The sequence below is a fragment of the Octopus bimaculoides genome, chromosome 26 (assembly GCF_046866305.1).
Source record: "Octopus bimaculoides isolate indiv1 chromosome 26, ASM4686630v1, whole genome shotgun sequence".
NCBI classification, from domain to species: domain Eukaryota; kingdom Metazoa; phylum Mollusca; class Cephalopoda; order Octopoda; family Octopodidae; genus Octopus; species Octopus bimaculoides.
In genome coordinates, this window is record NC_142953.1 from 2161459 (window position 1) to 2182474 (window position 21016).

The window sequence follows — 21016 nt, forward strand, 5'->3', positions numbered from 1 at the left end:
TTCTTTTTTTCAGTGTAAACTGCTAAATGTAAATGGTAGGAAAATACACTGGCATACTTCAGTGTCGGAGAAGGGATTTTATACACAAGGTGTGCCCATCGGTGAATGACCCTTTACGTATAGATATGAACGTAAACACCAAAATTGTTAATCAGTAATACATACACACACACACTATATATTTGTAAACGCAGGCGTAGCTAAACTTACGCATTTTCGAGTAATGTCTTTTTCTCTTTTCCTATTTTCGAAATAAACTTTCAGCTTCAGTCGATTTATCCCACTTTACGTTGATCTCAACTAACATATTAAAAAACATTTTTTTTTTTTAAAGACACCCACCAAAAATTTTTGAGACAATACTGAAGTGACAGAAAACGAAAAATCGAATGAAAATACGAACTTAACCATTTATTATAACAGATACTGAGCTTATTAAAGAATATTTTGTTCATGTTATTTTCACGTTACGTCGTTTCTTTCGAACCCGTCACATGTCTTGGAACCAATTATCGACCTAAGTTCAAGTATGCCTGTGTGTAATATGTGTGTGTGTGTACATATATTTATATATACACACACATACACAAACATATACATACAGACACAAACACATTTCTATATCTATCTATATAGAAATATATATACATAACAAGCATGCCTCTAGCATATTTGAAACTGGTAACAAGTTTGTATCTATTATATACACATCACTGCTTAGCGCTTTCATCCCATATTTATTATATACAAAAATCATACACAATAAATGACAGTCCCCCATTTTAAAAGCTTTCCACTCAAGGCAGCAAAATAGAAGGCCAAAGGGGAGAGAATGAGTACGTGTATATATATATATACATGTCGCATACACACATATATAACTCAAACACGTGTGTGTATAGGTGCGTGCTCTAGTCATCTACAAAACAAAATCAATCAAAACATTTGATTCCATCTCCATAGAGATTTCTAGATCGCTCCCCTCCCGCCGCCCCTCTTTCTACCCCTCCCTACCTCATACTTCTACTCCAGCACTATTCATACACCAGTGAGTATTCGTATGTACAGTCGGCAGCAGTAGTAACAGTGGTGGTAGTCTACTAATTAAACTGTTGCGCGCGCACACACACACACACACGGAGCTGATTCACTACAACAAGCTATATAATAATATACACCTTCTGTCGTCTATTTGAATTTCCATGACTCAAATGGAAGAAAAGAAAAGACGAAAGAAAGAAAGAACGAACGAACGAACATCAGGCTTCACCGTATTTTCTTTTATTCGAAGGATTTATCGATCGAAAGAGAAAATTACTAGGCAACATTTTAATCGCTGTAGCCCAAGGTACTTGTGCGAGGGGAGCAGGCGCGCGCGCGTCTATATGTGTGTAGTGAGGAGGAGGAAGAAATAGAAAGGGAGGAAGAGGAGGAGGAGGAAAAAAGAGCTGCGTTTGTCCTTCACCTTCAGACTGACAGTCTACAGTGTGAGGGGAGTAGGAGACTAAGTACTCATGACCTGGTTACTCTTCTGACCTGTACCAGGAGGCGAAAGAAGGAGAAGGCAACTGTGAGTTGCTGCTGCTGCTGCTTGCTGCATCCTAGTATCCTTTTACAGACAGGAAGTAGCGTGACATAGTAAAGAAGTCTTGCCAACCAACAGCTGCTGCCAACAATGATGAATTTAGCCGTCTCTAGTCTCTCCGCAACAGAATAATAATAATAATAATAATAATAATAGTAATAATAGTAGTCAGCTGATCAATTGATACGCAAATAGCATACCAACAACAACAAAGTTAATAATAATGATAAAGAAAAAACAAAACAAAAAAAAATTACGTTGGAAAGCAGACTCGAAGAGGTTATTTTCTCTCTCTTTTTTTCTTCTTACATTAATTCCCCACCCCCGGATTAAAAGATTTACCATTTAAAAACTGCATAAATGTGGCTAACAATTCACCTATTATGTATGAAAGTAGGTAGGCTGAGTCAATCCACTACGATGTAGGCATACGTGTATGTGTGTATATATGTATGTATATGTATTGAAGTTTACTTTGTACCTTCTCGTATTGTTCCGGCTTTACACTATATCTTTAAATATATATATATATACATACACACATATATATATATAAATTACATACACACATACGTATCTATACACAATAGAAGTGCAGGTTACAGGAAGCACACATACGTACATATATACAATATCCTTGACACATGTTTTCGTTACACACATTCAACCAAATCTTGTGTCCTTCACCTTAAACGAGTTCTAGAATCATTCTGACACAACAGCACACTGCCAGCACGCATCACACTCACAACACAACAAGCGCTCGCGCGGGGAGGGGGAGGGGCACTCCTCAATGCTTTTTACATGCTTTTCAGAAGCAGTTGGGGGACGCAAATCAACTCACACAAGTTAATGGTATCAACATTTTTTTTTTTTAATAACAGAAATTATTGTGACTGGTTGTTGGTAAGTTTTCTGGTTTTGCTCGGGTTCAGTCCCACTGCGTGGCACCTTGGGCAAGTGTCTTCAGAGTCTTGTGAGTGAATTTGGTAGAAGGAAACTGAAAGAAGCCCGTCGTGTGTGTGTATATATATATATATATATATATATATATATATATATATATATATATAGGAGGAATTTCAACCATGTTTCGTGGTCTGCTACCACAACACCTCCTTTATAGGATCCAGTTAGCTCAAGACATCATCAGGAGGAACCACGTCCGGTTTCGGCCCCTACTCCTCTACCGTTTTGACGTGGCGGGGCCACCCCCTTTCGGAGGTGTCTTCAGCTCTGGTGTTGGGTGCATGTCTTCTTTCACTGTTTGTGACTGTTCTAATTCAACTGTGGAATGTCCCTCGCTATATATATATATATATATATGTATGTTTGTGTATCTCTTTCTGCCCCCACCATCACTTGACAACAGATGTTGGTGTGTTTACGTCCCCGTAACTTGGTAGTTCGGCAAAAGAGACCAATAGAATAAGTACTAGGTTTACAAAGAATAAGTCCTGGGGGCGATTTGTTCGACTGAAAGCGGTGCTTCAGCATGGCCGCAGTCAAATGACTGTAACGTGTAGAAGAGTACTATTTAAAACTCCACATCAAAAGCAAACAGCTGCGATATTTAAATGTATGTGTATCTTCAGAATAGATTTAAGAAGCTGGCAGGGGAGAAACAATAATAATAATAATAATAATAATAATAATAATAATAATAATAATAATAATAATAATAATCTTTTGTATTAAAGGCACAAGGGTTGAAAAATTTGGGTTTTTTTTTGGCGGGGGGGGGACTAGTCGATTACATCGACCCCAGTGTTTCACTGGTACTTAATTTATTGACCCGAAAGGATAAAAGGCAAAATCACCCTGCCCACCAAAGGTACGAGCCCTGATCTCCTGCTCTCCGATCGACAGGCGCTTACTTGGAGTAGGGGCCATTCACTCCAACTATTTTTGTCACAGTCACCTTTCATCTCACAAATTCACTGGGGGGTAGCACTTCTCTCTCGACCCCTCACTTCCCTTTCCATGTGAAACCTTAAGAAGTCGATGAGAGAGTCTGACCAAAGAGAACGGTGTCTTTCGTCCATCTTCTCAGCTTCGTCCACTGCAAAACTTTCACCAAAGCCCCTAATTAGACAGAGGGAAAGCACCTGCCCTGCATTGTTGGGTGGAGGGGCGATCCTATGGGGCCTTCACACTAATATCCACCAAACTGAGCTTAGAATTGTTTGATTATGCATTATCAAAGAAACCTAATGGCTAATTTCTAAACTTCCTTAATAGGTTTGTAATGCATGCAAGCCTTTTGAGCTGTCATTATAGTGCCATACACTCCGATCATACGTCTGGCACTACATATGCACCAGAAAAACCGGAGTGGTGCTATACCGCATCACATAGAATGGGAATTTTCAAGATTTGGGTTATGAAATTTCTGACTAGTACAAATATGTACCAACCGGGCCACGAGCACACACTTATTGAATTAAAAGAAAATATTCTGTTAAGTTTTAACAAATTAACACAAGCACAAAAAAAAACACTTGTACCTCAACAGTCATGTGGAGTAAGATAATGTGACGTTCATGCCTACTTTTACAACCTTAAGTAAAAATAATCCATTATTAATATCTGTTGTAAGCTATTAATCTTTCCCCCCTTGCCACTCTAGCACTTGATAGATAATTAATTACTGATAAAGTACAAATTATTGTTACTAAAAGTGAACTAACCAAGGACTGTAACCTGTTACATACAAATATACGTTATCAAACCACAAAGATAGTTCTTGAAGACAAAGTTACAATGAACTCAAAAGAGGACAAACAGGCGTAGGAGTGGCTGTGTGGTAAGTAGCTTGCTTACGAACCACATGGTTCCGGGAGTACAAAAAGACTCTACCTTTTAGCTTTTACTTGTTTCAGTCATTCGACTGTGGCCATGCTGGGGCACTGCCTTGAAGAACTTTTAATTGAATGAATCCACCCCAGGACTTATTCTATTAGTCACTTTTGCTGAACCCCTAAGTTATGGGAACGTGTAAACACCAACACTGGGGTACTGGGGAACAAACAGTCTCTCGCAGACAGATATACGAAAGGCTTCTATCATTACTTGACTTCAAACTGAATATAACGGAAGAAGGGGAGATCCACACAGAGTTCTACAGGAAAGCAGCCAGTAGAGATATGTTTGCCCAATACAATTCAGCACTTCCACTCGGTGCCAAAACAGGATACGCCAGAAATGAACTTGCACGCATCCAGGATAAGTGCAGCAGAACAGAGGACAAGGTGATCCACACTACACGCTTCCTAGATATATTGAAAACCAACGGGTATCCTAGATCCATTGTGAATCAGCTTAAGTACCCAAGACGACCAACACACCGAACACATAGAAAACCCAGCAACACATGCTTCCTTAAAATACCCCATTTTAGCGAGAGGATAACTACAGCCATAAGAAGAGAAGGGTTAGACATACAACTATCCCACTCAGACCCCTCAGACTGAACCCAGAACCATGTGGTTGGGAAACAAGGGCTAGGAGAAACATTTGCATTCTAGGTGCAATCCTATGGTCATTCATTCTAAACATCAAATGGTTAGGGAGGGGGGGGGGGGTCCATCAGAATAAAATAGTAATCAAAGGGGTCCATAGATAAAAAAATAGTTGTCTAAACCCTGGTCTAAACCATACACAATTTTGCTTTATAGCAACAATTACTTGTAACATTTCTGGTCATAATTTACGACGCTTGTTTTGAAAGATGGTGGATATATAAGTATATGTAATGAACATGTCATGGTGTTAATTAATCCACTTATTAATTAATGACCATCAAACTGTCAATCTATATGAAGATGATAATCAAATCAGCTTTGTTGTTGTGCAACTTGAATGATAAATGAACAGTGAAACATGTAGTCTATGATTGGGACCAATGAAATCCTTCAAGAGAAACAAAAATCAGAAAGAGAAAAAGAGAGGAGAAAGAGAGAGAGTGTGTGTGCATGTGCGTGTGATAAATTGTGGTTATTATTTTAAAGTGAGCTGGCAGAATCATTAAGCCTGGCAAAATGCTTAGCAGCATTTCCTTCACGTTATGTTCTGTGTTCAAATTCCACCAAGGTCAACTTTGCCTTTCACCCTTTCGGGGTTGATAAAATAAATACCAGTCGAGTCCTGAGGGTTGATGTAATCAACTACTCCCTCTACCTTGTGCTCTTCCTGCTGCCCACCATGACCAGTTTCCAAGCAAAGCTGGAAGACTGGAACTGAGCAAATTGACTTGTACGACAATGGTACTTGTTTACAACCAACATTGAATTTGGTAGACGGAAACTGTGTGGAATCCCAACCCACTGTATGCATATGTATGTGAATGTATATGTGCATCTTTGTGTTTGTTTTCCCCAGCCCCCACCCACACCCACCAACTGACAATCAGTGTTGGTTGGCTTATGTTCAACAAAAGAGACCGCTAGGAATAAGTACCAAAAAATAAGGACTGACGTTGATTTGTTCAACTAACCCTTTCAAGGTCGTGCCCCAGCAGGGTTACAGTCCAATGACAGATACAAGTAAAAGATAAAGATAGCTGACACTGGAGTGACTTGAACTCAGAACATCCGGAACAGATAGTGCAAGGCATGCCCAATGCTTTAACAATTCTGTTAGTCTGCCACCCTGTAATGATGGATGATAATAATAATAATAATAATAATAATAATAATAAAAAAAGTAAAATAGCATATATTAATTGTACTTATTCGTTAGATAACTACAGCAGGCTGAGTAGAAATGGTTGGCATATCACAACTAGTAGTCTGTTAGTCTGACAGGTTGATAGACAAAGGAATCTTACTGATTCCTTGCCTATGAACAGGTGAGATTCCTGAAAACTAAGGTAGGTACATATGCTGTTGCGGTAAACAGCAAGAAGCAGAAAGAACACTAGAGAATTAATAAGTGGTTCAACTGCTTTTATACAACGGAAGAACACACACACACACACACAACTGACACTTGATCGTTTACAATGATAAATGTTCCAGTTGATCCGATAAATGGAACACACTGCTAGTGAAATTAATGTGCAAGTGGCTGAGCATTCCACAGACACGCATGCCCTTAATGTAAGATCTCAAGGAGATTCAGCATGACACAGAATGCGACAAGGTCGGCCATTTGAATTACAGGTACAACTCATACCAAACATTTTTCTCCTCTTTTCCAATCTCCCGTCAAAGACGACATATGAGCAACGAGCTTTTTGCCAAATGACCTGCACAAATGATTCGTTTATGGTGATCAAATGTTCGTGCTGCACGTTAGCTCACTCTCTCCATCAAATAGATGTTGTCTGAACAGGTGCACATGTGTCAAAGTGATTGCAGAGCAACGTGAGATGAAGTGTCTTGGTCAAGAGCACAATGCACCACCGGGTCTAGGAATTGAAATCACAATTGCTGGATCGTGAGTACAACACTAAGCACACTATACACACACTGATGCGCTTTCTGTAGTCTCTATCAATCAAATTCCTTCACAAGGCAGCAGTCAACTCAGGGTTATAGCAGAAATAACGACTCCAGCAAGGTACTGCATAGTAGGACTGAACATGAAACCTTGTGAATTAGAAGAGAAATCCTTAACCACACAACTATGCCTGTAACTGATATGTAATTGATTTGTCCAAAAATTGTTAATGTTTATTTATAAAGAATAGACACAGGCATGGCTGTGTGGTAAGAAGCCTGCTTTATCTTTACAATGGCATTGTAGGGCAAAAATGAGGGGCTAGATCTGGCCAGTGTGAAAGAGATTTAAATCAAAAGCTTACATCAAAATTTCTTTCACTAAATTCTTCATTATTTTTGAAACAAAGAGAACGTGCCAACAGAAAGATGGAAACATGATGGTTTGTCATAGAGGAGATGACAATCATAGTTTGATTAATGAAAAAAAAAATTAAAAAAAGGAAAGAAATTAAAATACATTTGCATAAATAAATAAAGGTTTTCAGATGTCAGTAAACAGTATTTAAATTTGTCAACATTAGGAAAGAAGAATTTTGTTCCATTTTAAACAGGTTTTGCACCTGTGCATTGTCATTTTAATTAATATGGGTCAAACAGCTCTGCAAATTTGACCGTTTATAAGTATTAGTAGAACAGGTGAGTCCATCGTACAAAGCAAGACTTGTTTACTGTTTCAATGTGTAATGTTTTGACCTGGGAAATATACATACATCCTCACATCATCATCATCGACGTTATGTCCACTTTTCCATACTTGCAGTTGAATGGAATTTGGTGATGCAAATTTTCTATGGCCAAAAGTCCTTCCTGTCACCAATTCTCACCTATTTCCAAGCAAGGTAATATTCACAATACGCTCAAGTCCGGACATGTTTTAATGGAAGATTGCAAACGAATAACGTGAACTTGCACAATGTCAAGACAAGAAGAGATACATATATTATGTGCATTCTGGACAAGGCTGGCCCTTTGAAATACAGGTACAACAGAAACAGGAAGAAAGAGTGAGAGAAAGTTGTGGTGAAAGAGAGAAAGTTGTGGAGCCCCTTCATTATATACATGTGTCGTCATCATCATTTAACATCCACCTTCCATGCTGGCATGGGTGGGACGGTTTCACAAGAGCTGGTCAAGCAGAGGCCTGCACCAGACTTCTGTGGCTGTTTTGGCAGGATTTTTACAGCTGGATGCTCTTCATAACACCAACCATTCAGCATAAACAGTACCATGACGCAATTCACTCTGCCAGAAATTTGGAAACAACATGCTGTACTGCTTGGTATTCACAATGGAGGCTCCAATACAAACATTTCACAGTGTTTGGGTGTCAGTCAGTGTGTGTGTGTGTGTGTGTACACATGTGGGCATGTGTATATGCATATAGATTCCATGCAGTTTCCCTCTACCAAATTCACTCACAAGACATTTGTTGGCCTGGGGCTACAGTAGTAGATATTTGCCTGAGGTGCTGTACAACAGGACTGAACCTGAAACCATGTGGTTGCAAAATGAGCTTCTCAACCACATAGCTATGCCATATGCATAACATTGTGATGGCAAAATTGCAAAATAAATGCTTTGAACGGAATATTGTTAGAAATAAAAGGCTTCTAAATGCCAAGACAAGCACACATGTAGGAATTCAATACCTGAAAATGACTTGGGATAACTTATATATCAACAGAAATGTTTTGTTGATAGCAACTAAAAAAGAAAAAGTAAAAAAAAAAAAAAAAAAAAAAATGGGGTTAACGACCTCTTGAATTCATGTTCGTCTAATAATGCATCTGGAAACTGAGAAATATAATCTAAATTGCTTTCTTCTGGTTCTGATAAGTCTAAGGTTTCACTCTTACACAAAACAGAGGGTGGGGGCAGGGGCAATGAGCATGATCTGGCATCAGAGCAAATGTGATTTATGCTATGTGCATGTTATGGCTGAATTTCAGAGCAAAAGAGGGGAAAGTTGGGGGGGGGGTTAAATAAATTTGAAAATATTTAAATCAAATCGAATTGAAAAATTTTTTTAATTAGTTTCAGTGATTGGAATGTGGCCATGCTTCCAAGCATTTAATAGATCACACAAACTTCAGTCTGCTTCTTTTATATTTAATGAATGGTTACATTACAATCTTTGATGTTCTGCGTGTTTTGTATCAAACATTGATACACATACGATGGGCTTGCACACAGCTTAAATTCTACAGGATCCTACTCTCAGGGTGTATACAGTTCCACCCAAGGCGAGAGGAGAAGACATTTGCTCAAGGTGCCTTGCAGTGGGATTGAACCCAAATCAATGCAGGTATGAAGTGAAATATATTTACAGGCACAGGTGTGGCTGTGTGGTAAGAAGCTTGCTTCTCAATCATATGGTTCTGGGTTCAGTTCTACTGCATGGCACACTGGGCAAATGTTTTTTATTATAGTTTCAGCTCAAGTGGATGTGGTAAATGGAAACTGAAAGAAACCTATCATATGTAGCATGTGTGTTTGTTCGTTTCCATCTGTATTTGTCCCCCCACACTTCTTGACAACGGGTGTTGGTTTGTTTATATCCCCATAACTTAGCAGTTTAGCGAAAGACACTGACAGAATTAGTACCAGGTTTAAAGAATGTAACAAGGCCAATTCTTCTTTCAAGGGTTCAACAAATTCCACCTGACCCATGCAAACATGGACGTTAGATGATGGTAATCTATGCCCAGTTCCAACTGCCTCCACCTACCAACATCTCAAATACTCTACAGAACAGTTACAACAGGCAAGTGCACAACAAACATGCTGTTGGTCTCCTCCACTAAACAATAATGAATTTGTAATCCTTCATTGGTGCTATGCACAATCAAGTGCAGAACAAAGCAATTAAACTGCTTCTCACCCAACTACCTTGACAACAGAACTCGTAGGAGCAGACAGAGAATAATTTAGTGGTGATACATCAAACTAGTTTCAGCTTAGCAAATAGGCCAGGGAGCTGCTGCAATGCAATCGTCAACTGAACTTCTTACCTGACTAAGAAGTCTTCTGAGTATGTTATTTCCATTGTACAGGTGATTAATAGGTGTAGTAAAATGCAACATATAGGTGTTTCAGGTATATAGCCTGTTAGGTGGTTTGTTACGTCACAAAGTCTTGTCTTGACTGAACCATTATAGACATCAGTTTGTCCCCTATCACAGCTTGACAACTAGGGTTGATGTATTTACATCTCCATAACCTAGAGATTCAGCAAAAAGAGATTGATAGAATAAGTATCAGGCTTTAAAAAAAAAAAAGTATTGGGGTTGATTTGTTTGACTAAATAAAAATTCATCAAGGTGGTGCCCCAGCATGGCCACAGTCTAATGACTGAAACAAGTAAGAGAAAAGGTAGAGCATCATCATTATCATATTGGAGGAAACCAAATGAATGATAGTGAAAAGAAAGAGAAGAATTTGTTGCAGAGCAGTTCCGTCCTTAAAAAATTCTATCTTCCAAACGAAGAAAGGAAGCTGCGAAATGATGATATCTGAACCAATGCAGACCTCCTCACTAGTGGAGCAGTATCAATGAATGATTACTAGCAAAATATTTGTGTAACTGATACGTTCAATGGCACGAAAGATGAAAAAGAAAAAAAAAAGGACTTGTTCTAAATTCCGTTTCAACACATTTTATAAAAAAACAAACATATTTTCTCCTTTTTATACCTTGTTAAACGTCTGTTGTTATTTTAGATTTTTTTCTATTTCCAGCAGAGGTTATTTTCATTAAGCGTTTATCTGCCTCACCAATCTCACTCTCTATTAGCCGGTTCCGTGTCCATTTCGCATTTCAAATTTAATTGAGTTACTGCAGTGCAAGGGATTTGCTTGACTCTCTTCTAGATTATAAGCTTTCGGATGTTCGCTTCGCTGCTTCTTATCACTACAATTTCATTCCAATTTTGCTCTGCCTTTTTGCAAATAGCATACATATGTATGTGTGTGGACGCGGTGTGCATTCAGTGTATATAGCCTCATTAGATGCACAGGAAAGTCTGTTGTAATTGAGTTGGTGGAACAGATCGTTTCCTCATACCTAAAGGTCTTGCAAGCTTGACATCACTTGACCACACACACACGTATGAGTGAGGTATTGTATAGAATGTATAATACCTCGAACTTGCTTCTGTTAGCAGGAATATATGTATGAATACATGCACATATTCATACATGCACTACAGTGGATGGCCTAATTTACTTAAACAGCAGCTGAGTAGTCTAGGCTATTGATTGAGGAAGGAAAATAGGTACATCTTTGAGGAGCAATCAACAAACTGCAAAGTGCTCTGCATATCATAACCTAGTAACACTGCTAAGTACAGTGGTCGACTAACCACTCTACTAGAAGCCAACTGAATAGCAATAATCTATGTGGAGCTCTACCTTATATAGAAGTAGATATACATCTAACTGGACACAAGCAATTTTATATATATATATACAGAGACATTAAAGGGTAAAGACCCCCTTCGGTCATGTACCTTCCAAGGCACAAGTTCAGGCAAGGTTGTTTAGTAGAAGACCAGCAGTCTCCCATGCATGCTAGCCTCCTCTCTCCAAACCAAAGGAAAGGCAAAGGGGCTGATACAGCTTGGCACCAGTGATGTCACAACTCCTTTCTACAGCTGAGTGAATTGGAGCAACATGGAATAAAGTGTCTTGCTCAAGAATACAACAAACAGCCCAGTCCAGGAATTGAACTCACTATATCATGATTGTGAGCCCGATGCTCTAACCACTGAGCCATGCACCTTCACATACAGACAAAAGTATTGATGAAAAGAGCACAGTAAATTTGCTGTGGCAAATGAAAAATCTGTTTCAGACAGATTCCGTTTAAATTTTTCCCCGAAGGACTACCCAACATGTTGGATTTTCCACTTCCCAAAACAAGTTTATACTTTCCATCGATTAAAGCACATAGGAAATAAAATATACAGAGCTCTATACACACACACACACACATATATATATATTGGTCAACATACATAAGCTTTGTTAGAATACAAATCAGGTTAAATAAAAAAGCATGATAGGATCGTCAAGTTAGAGCAGTAATGAGTCAAAACACAGCAGGAGTTTTAAGGCACCCCTGCAGCGCTAGAAGACTCAAATTTCCTCAAGCCCAGTCTCGTTCATCATTCAATTTTACTACATTCCCAATATACACTCATTATAATAGATTTTTCTTCTTTTTTTTTTTGCTTTTCCCTTCTGTAGATGTCGGCTACTGGTTTTTCTTTGCATTTATTTTTACAATAAAAGCTGCATTTCTATTTCACATCAATACTCATCACACACGCATCGTAGCTTGCAGCAATTTTGAATGCAGAACGAGATTCCTGTTAACACAGGCATAAGTTTATTCAACAACTAAAAACATACAGGGCTGGGAGGCCAGGGGGGGGGGGCGATGATAGCATTCTATTCTGCACCCTCCTGTCAATGCATCTATCTAACACTGATTAAGGAGTCACCATGGTAACAGAACTTATTTACTTTTTCCAGCAATCCATTTTTTGAAGGTTATATAGCCTTTTGTAGATAGTACGCTGTGTGCACTATCTGCAGCATCACTGCATTTGCAATACTTGGAACAGGGTGCCTTAACAGAGCACCAGCAACGCTGCTACAACATCAGACAAATTTACTAAACATCCTATATCCATGAATGAGTCATGAATAAACATAAAGCTTATATATATATATATATAAAGATTCATATTACATTATAAATATATATATATATATATATATTATATACATATACACACACACACATACAAATATATAAATATACATAAATACTTACACATACACAGACATACAAATATACACACACATATATTCATATTTCTACACATGCACATATATATATATATATGCACGCATGCATACATACATGCACAAATGTATTATCATTGAAAGCGATTATACTAATTGACAAAAGTACTTATGTCTTAACCGACAGCTGGGAAAGACATTTATGGAAATTCTTAAGTAAATTACAAAACGTTTAGGGCACACACTTTAAAAATTAATTAAAAACCAACAACATCTATTTTAAGAGCTTTTTAATTATTTAAGTTTTAAATTTTAAATATGGCCCTCTGTGTGTGTATATACATATATATATATATATATATATATATATATATATATAATCTATCAAATTAGATGTTTCAGTATAAAACTACCTATACATGTCATCATGTAATATCCGCCTTCCATGCTGGCATGGGTTGGATGGTTGGACAACAGCTGGCGAGCCAGGACTGTGCCAAGCTCCATTGTCTGTGTTGGCATAGTTTTTACAGCTGGATGCCCTTCCTGATGCCAACCACTACAGAGAGGACTGGGTGCTTTGAACGTGGCACCAATAACGGTGAGATCTGCTTTGGCATGGGTTTTTTTTTTAACTGCTGGATCCCTTTGCAATGTCCTGGCTTGCCAGTCCTCAGTCAAACTGTCCAACCCATGCCAGCATGGAAAATGAATGTTAAACGATGATGATGATGATGATTGTTTTGAATAAATCATGCAGCTTTGAGGTCTCAATGATGTGACTATTTAGTTTTAAAATGACACTGTAGGACAGGTGTGAGAGGCTGGATCTGGTCAGTTTGAACATAGCACAAGTAGAATATTTGGACAGGATATAGCTAGTTTAAATGCTAATAGGTTAAATTATTATTTAAAATTATATGACAGGCTTCTTTCAGTTTCCATCTACAAAATCCACTCACAAGGATTTGGTTGGATCAGAGCTGTGGTAGAAACACTTATCCAAGGCACTGCAGTAGAACTGAACCCAAAACAACATGTTCTCAAAAGCAAATGTAACTACACTGCCATGTTAAACAATTTAACCTACATTTACTGCAAGCCATCAATGAGATGATTTTTTTTTTATAACAGAAGACTTCCATTGAAATAAATGAAGGAAACACAAAGATACAAACAGTAAATTCAATACAATTTATCAAGAACAAGAACAGAGTAAAAATCAATGCTTATTATTATTATTATTTTAATTGATGGAGCATTAGATCAATTTTTAGTTAAAGCTAGTAAACTTGACTGCTTATAATCAATGAAATGAAGAGAAAATTGGCTTTGATTTTCAGTTTATACACAAACATATCAGTTTCAAGAATCTTGATGGCTGTCTGGTAAGAAGCTTGCTTCCCAAACACATGGTTCCAGGTTCAGTCTCACTGTGTAGCACCTAGGGCAAGTGTCTTCTACTATAGCTTGAGGCTGACCAAAGCTTTGCAAGTGGATTTGGTAGATAGAAACTGAAAGCTGTCGTGTGTATGTGTGTCTGTCTTTGCACCCCCATCATCACTTGACAACTGGTATTAATGTTTATGCCCCCACCCCCCACCAAACTTAGTGGTCCGGCAAAAGAGTCCAATTGAATAAATACTAGGCTTTAAAAATTAAAAATAAGTCCCAGGGTCGATTTGCTTGAATAAAACCCTTCCAGGCAGTGCTCCAGCAAGGCCACAATCAAATGACTGAGACAAGTAAAAGAATTTCGTAGCTCTGAGATCTTAATGATGTGTCTATTTTTATAATGACATGATTGGCTAAGTGTGAGAGGCTGGATCTGGATAGACTGAACATAAAACAGAATATATCTGGGCTGGACATGGTTGGGTTAAATGCTAGAGGGTTAATCCACCATTATCACTTATCTCCAATTTGTTGCTAGGATACAAATATTCATAATTTTAGTTCGCACATGCACAAAAAAAAAAAACTATATTATTTGCATTTTCAATTTTTCTGATGATGATGATGATTTCAGAGATTAAATTCAATTTATCTACTCGACAAAAGAAATATTGGTATTGGAAAAACGGAGCAGGGAGGGGGGGGGGGGGACAAAACTACTTTGAATTAATTAATCTAATCTTGACTGGCTTAAATTAATATAACTGAAAATGGACTGAGTGCTTGAAAATTTAATCAATGACAAGTGATTGATTGTTAAATATGAAGACCAGCCAGTATCTAACAACATTTGTTCAATAAATGCACTTTGTGATAACAGTTTTCAAACTTCAATACAAAGCTTGTGTCTCGATTGATTTTATTTCAAAATGCATGTGTGAGGAGGTACATGGAAGCCGTCTTCCTGCCAAGGACATAACTGTCTTGTACACTTTTCAAGTGTAAAATTCTCAAAGCTGCTCTTTCTTTGAATTTCTACATTGTTTATCCTTTACTCCTTTCAGTCATTAGACTGCGGCCATGCTGGAGTACTGCACTGAGTTTTTAGTCAAAAGAATTGACCATAACTTTATAGACACAGTGTATATACAATGGGCTTCTTTAATTTCCATTTATCAAATCCACTGACAGGGTTTTGGTCGGCCTGAGGCTATAGTAGAAAACACGTGGCTAAAGTGCCAAGCAGTGAGACTGAACCCGGAACCAGGTGGTTGGGAAGCTTCTTACAACACAGCCACAGCTGCATATATATAAATCTTATCTTTTACTTGTTTCCGTCATTTGACTCAAAATGATGTAAGTCAGGAAGCAAATTTCTTAACCACACCCAGGTTTGGCAACTGGAAGAGCATCCAGCCACTGAAACACAGGTCTCATCATAGGCATGGAAAAGATGTTATAAATTATATGCATACCAATTTGGAGGGTAAAAACTAATGTTAGTTATTCAAAGAGAAATGCTTTCTTCTCAGCTTATAACCAACAATGCCTAATACAAACAGAATTACAATACCATACTAAGAAAAATAAAAGAATTGTTAACAACGGTAACTCATGAATAAAATGAAAAAACCTTGTCTTTTAAAAACTAAAATAGAACTGCCTACATGTCAACAAATATTTTACACTGGAATATACACTTCCAGTTTGTTTGTGTGTGTGTGTGTGTGTATATAAGTTGAAGTTGTTAAATAAAAGGGAAGAGACTTAAGGAAGTTAACCTGATTTTTAAAGTAGACAATCAGGTTCTTGTTGTAAGTTGCTAATTAAATTTTTTTTTTTCAAGATCAGAGCTGATGAGATTTAAATTTTAATAAACAGCTGTGATAGTCATGGTAAACATATCGATGTTCTTTTCTATCAGTATCAGACAATAACCATAAGCTGATATATGATGATGATGATGATCTGGGAAGTTTTATTGACGATCCTTTATACGCACAAGGCCTGGGGTTTTGTAGGAAGGGTAAATCGATTATATCAACTTCAGTGTCCAACTGGTACTTATTTTATCGACCTCGAAACGGTGACAAGCAAAGTCGACCACAGAGGAATTTGAACTCAACGTAAGGACGAACGAAATACCTTTAACCATTTCGCCCGGCGCGCTAACGATTCTGCCAGCTCACCGCCTTAATAATAATAATAATAATAATAATAATAATAATAATAATAATAACAATAATAACAACCCTTTTTACTAGAGGTGCAAAGTCTGAAATTTTTCATCGATCTTAGCACTTTTTTTTTTTTTAATGGGTCCTGAAAGGATGAAAGGCTAAGTCGACGTCGGCGGCATTTGAACTCAAGTGCTACTTATTTGCTCGACTCTCGAAAGATGAATGGCAAAGTCAATGAACCTCGTAACAGACATGGTACCACACTTCAGAACCCCCACCACCACCACCACCAAAAAAAAAAAAACGAGATCACTTTTATCTTCTAGAATTCGAAAACAGAATTTTAAAGGAAAATGCCTTATTTAGATAAAGTTTTAGGTACAATTCTATAAACAGGATATTTAACTCAGCAGCGATAGTAGTAGTTGTAGTAGTAGAAGTAGCAGCAATACTAGTGGTAGTCGTGGCTATTTCGAGTACAATTAACCTAATGTGAGTGGAGTGTCAGCATTTAATTACTAGCTAATAAAACAACCTGACTATATATGTGTGTGTGTGTGTGTGTGTGTGTGTGCGCGCGCACATTATAAATAAATTCAACATAAGAAAAAAAAATGCTGTTTATTGTTAAAACTCGAGTTCAACTAGAAATTATAAGCGGCGGCGGCAAGGGCGGTGGTGGTGGCGATGGTGGGGGACGATATCGGCACGCCAGAAACACGAGATAGGTAGGTCAATAGCAGGAAGTGGATGTTTTTTTTTTTTTCCTTTTTAAGCCTAACTATATCAATTAAATACACACCCACCCACTTCAACAACACACACACACAGATATATCCAACTTCGCTCCACTTCAAACACAAAATAAATTTACATATGTATGTATATATATATATATATATATATATATATATATATATATGCATGCACGCACACAATAAAATATCACAAAATATGTAGGATATCATAGGCAAAACATACTGTAACGGTCAGGTATAGAGACAAAGATAACACTATTTTACTCCTACACTTCGAGTATGAATAAATAAATATATATATACATATATGTATGTATGGATGGATAAAGAGAGAGGGGTCGTTGGTAAAAGGAGAACGATTTTAGTGGATGCTCCTTGCAAGACAGAAAGACAATAGCCGCATCTCTAAGGAAACAACACCTTAAGCCCTGAACACAAGATATCTCGTGACAGCTAAATTGGTGAAATAAGTCACAGGGTTTTCAGAGAGTTAAGACACTAGATTAGCATATTTGGTCCCCCCCCCCCACCCCTAAGCTCACACGGTTTTGAAATTGTATGGACATAGCTGTGTTTGCGTGTATGTATATTACACACACACATGCATAACACTACATATATCTATATATATGAATATACACACACGTGTGTGTGAGTCTAAATATATCAAGTGCATTATAATTTACCGTGAACAAAGTGTGCTTATGTTTATTGAATGTATATTATATACACATGCATGCGGATGTGTGTATATTATATATATATATATATATATACACACACACACATACGCGTACATTCATTGTGTGTGTATATATATATATATATATATTATATACATACACACACCCTCACAAGCTTGAAATATTACGATCCATGTAGATAACCAGAGAACAGGAATTTTTTTTCTCAAAACGAAAAATCTCACAAGATTCTGAAAAATGGATGATGATATGAGAAGGAAGATAAGAAATACGCTACCCCCCCCCCCCACACACACACTTAAAAAAAATAATACATCAATAATTCATGTTTACAATCTATACTATATCTATACACTATCTACCATAGCCTACTACACACTATATATATATATATATATATATATATATATATAGTGTGTGTAGTAGGCTATGGTAGATAGTGTATAGATTGTAAACATGAATTATTGATGTATATATATATATATATATATATATATATATATGAAGCATAGTTATCAGTAACTGGCAGAAGTTACAGAGTGACTCGAGGGCCGGGAATTTCGTCGATTGGTACTTAAGCAGTCAGGTGGAGAGAGAAACAATTCTATTTTATTCCTACACAACAAATCAATCAATCAATATATATACATAGATAGATACATAAAGACTGATAGATAGATAGATACTTCGTAAAAAGAAAACGACGTTTGTGACTCCCTCAGAAACAGCCAATCCACGAAACTATCGACCCTCCAGTTACTCTGTAACTTGTGCTGATTATAAACTACATACATACATGTGTGTGTGTGTGTATATTCAGGAGTATTGAGGTCAGACAAATATCAGAATCCAAAAATATAAACAGAATATAAATGTAGACAGAATATGCTAATAAAAATGTTAATCTCATCTTACGCACGAAGAGTGTAAAGACTAAATTACATCCTTTTTTGTTTGTGTAGTAAAGTAAAAATAGTAGAAATTTCTCCAACTGGATCAGAATTGACAGATGTTGGCTAAATGGTAGAGGAGGCTGTACATGGCCCCCAAGACGTGCTAGAAATAACAGCAAAATCTCACTCGGATCATACACTATCGTGTTTAAACGTTGAATATAGCCAGAGATATGTATTCTATTTGAAAATAATATTAATAATAAAAAGATGAAGCCGTCAATTACAAGTTTCCTCGCTCAAGAATAAACGTGATGCTATATAAAATTTCGACATCAATAATATCCAATTCTTCAATTCCAGAGTTGATCACAAAGAAAGGCCATTTTTATTTTCTCTGTTCTCCATTAACCGTGTATCTTCATATGCATGCTATGTGTATTTGTTTCTTTAAACAGCATCTGCAATGAACAGGAGAATAGCCTGGTTCGTCTCGAAGCCAGTGGAAAACAAAAGCAAATAATAAAGCCCATTATTCCTGTCGATGTCAGACTGGATTTCTTATAAACAAGAAATTGGTCATAAAGAATTATACAGACAACGAAAATTGACGTTGGGTGTGTGTATGTATATAAATATATATATATATAGATAGATAGATAGATAGATATGTGTGCGTGTGTGTTACTTCTGCTATATATATATATATATATCTTAGTTTACGGTGCCATTTTAGGTAGGATCAATAAAAAATGCTCCGTCCAGTGAGAAATAAATATCATTTAATATACACAATTTAGAAAAGAACCACTAATAGTTTCATGCTTTAGAGAGCCAATAAATTGCCAAATCTATATACATACATAGATACACACACACATAGTTTTTAGAAGTACACACTGACAGTCCGGTAAAGGTTAAAAAGGCCGCAACTTCGAAGTCACTGTCATCATTGTTCTTGTTAAAGAATAAATATGTACTCTACACAAAGCACTGAAAGTCAGTCTTTCAGTTTAATGTAAAATAATGTAGAACTGTTTTTATTATGACTCGACATCACAAACATTAATCCATGTGTATGTGTATATATATATATTATACACATACATGTTTGTGTGTGTGTGTGTGTGTGTGTTTATATATGAAAAGGCCTTCTGAAACGTTATGAAAGGAGGTTCGAAGTTCCAAAACACTGAATCGGGATCAATTATAAAGTCGAGAAAGCTCACCCCATTATGGAACTAGGAAAAGAAATTCTCGCGAAAAATCGCAACGAAACATCGATTTTCCTCCCCTTCCTCCTCCTCCATTACTCCGTCTACCTCCCTCCACCTCTCGGCTTCTCTCTCTCTCTTTCTCTCTTCGAGAAAAATTGCCAGAACAAAACATAAACAAACACTGCAGAAGAGTTGAAACAAGAACAGTATGCCATTAGACAGAATGGCTTTGAGATGGTGGCGGTGGAGATGGCAAAACGAGCGAAAAGGAAAACACACGAGATTAAAACTATTAAAAAAAAATTTTTTATGGGGAAAAAAAGAAGCGGGGAGGGGGTAAATAAGGGAGACGAAAGGGTAGGAGGTGATTTCGTTTCATTTTTCTTTTATATAGTAGCAGTATTTAATAATTATTCTGAAGAACAACGAAGTCTGTTCAGTTAGTAGCAAGCAGGTAAAGCGTTTTTAGTACATATGTACCGAGACGACGAATGTACGACAAGTTGAAAAATTAAAAGCCGATGGTAAATAATAATAACAATAATAATGAAAATAATAAGAACAGCAACAAAAATAAACTCCATGATGGGAGAGAGAGAGGTGTGTGTGTATTTTTAACATGACTGCCGTAATATTTATACAGAACTAAACGAGCAAAGCTGTTTATAGATATATATCTTTGCCTGATCTATATGGGTGGTTATTTCATTGATGATGATGATGATGACAGCTCATTCACATGCGCACGCGCGCGCGCACGTAGCTTAGTTTGTATGTTCTCTTTCGAGAGAAAAAGGAAAAAAAAAAAGACCGAAGAAAACAAAACAAGGCACCAGGAAAAAAAAAAACAGAAATTAAATCTTTAAAACAGAAATTTACTCATGTGAATAATAGCAACAACAACAACAACAACAACGTTTTTTTCTTTTTGTTTTTTGTTAGTAACTTGTAGAACGACAAGGTGAGATA

The 21016-nt window shown here is 37.0% G+C and overlaps 1 protein-coding gene across 50 annotated transcripts in view; it reads right to left on the minus strand.

Annotated features, from left to right (window-relative positions):
- Positions 1-21016, minus strand: part of LOC106875842 (uncharacterized) — a 116204-nt gene that overhangs the window by 84086 nt on the left and 11102 nt on the right. The gene's annotated exons all lie outside the window — the stretch shown is intronic.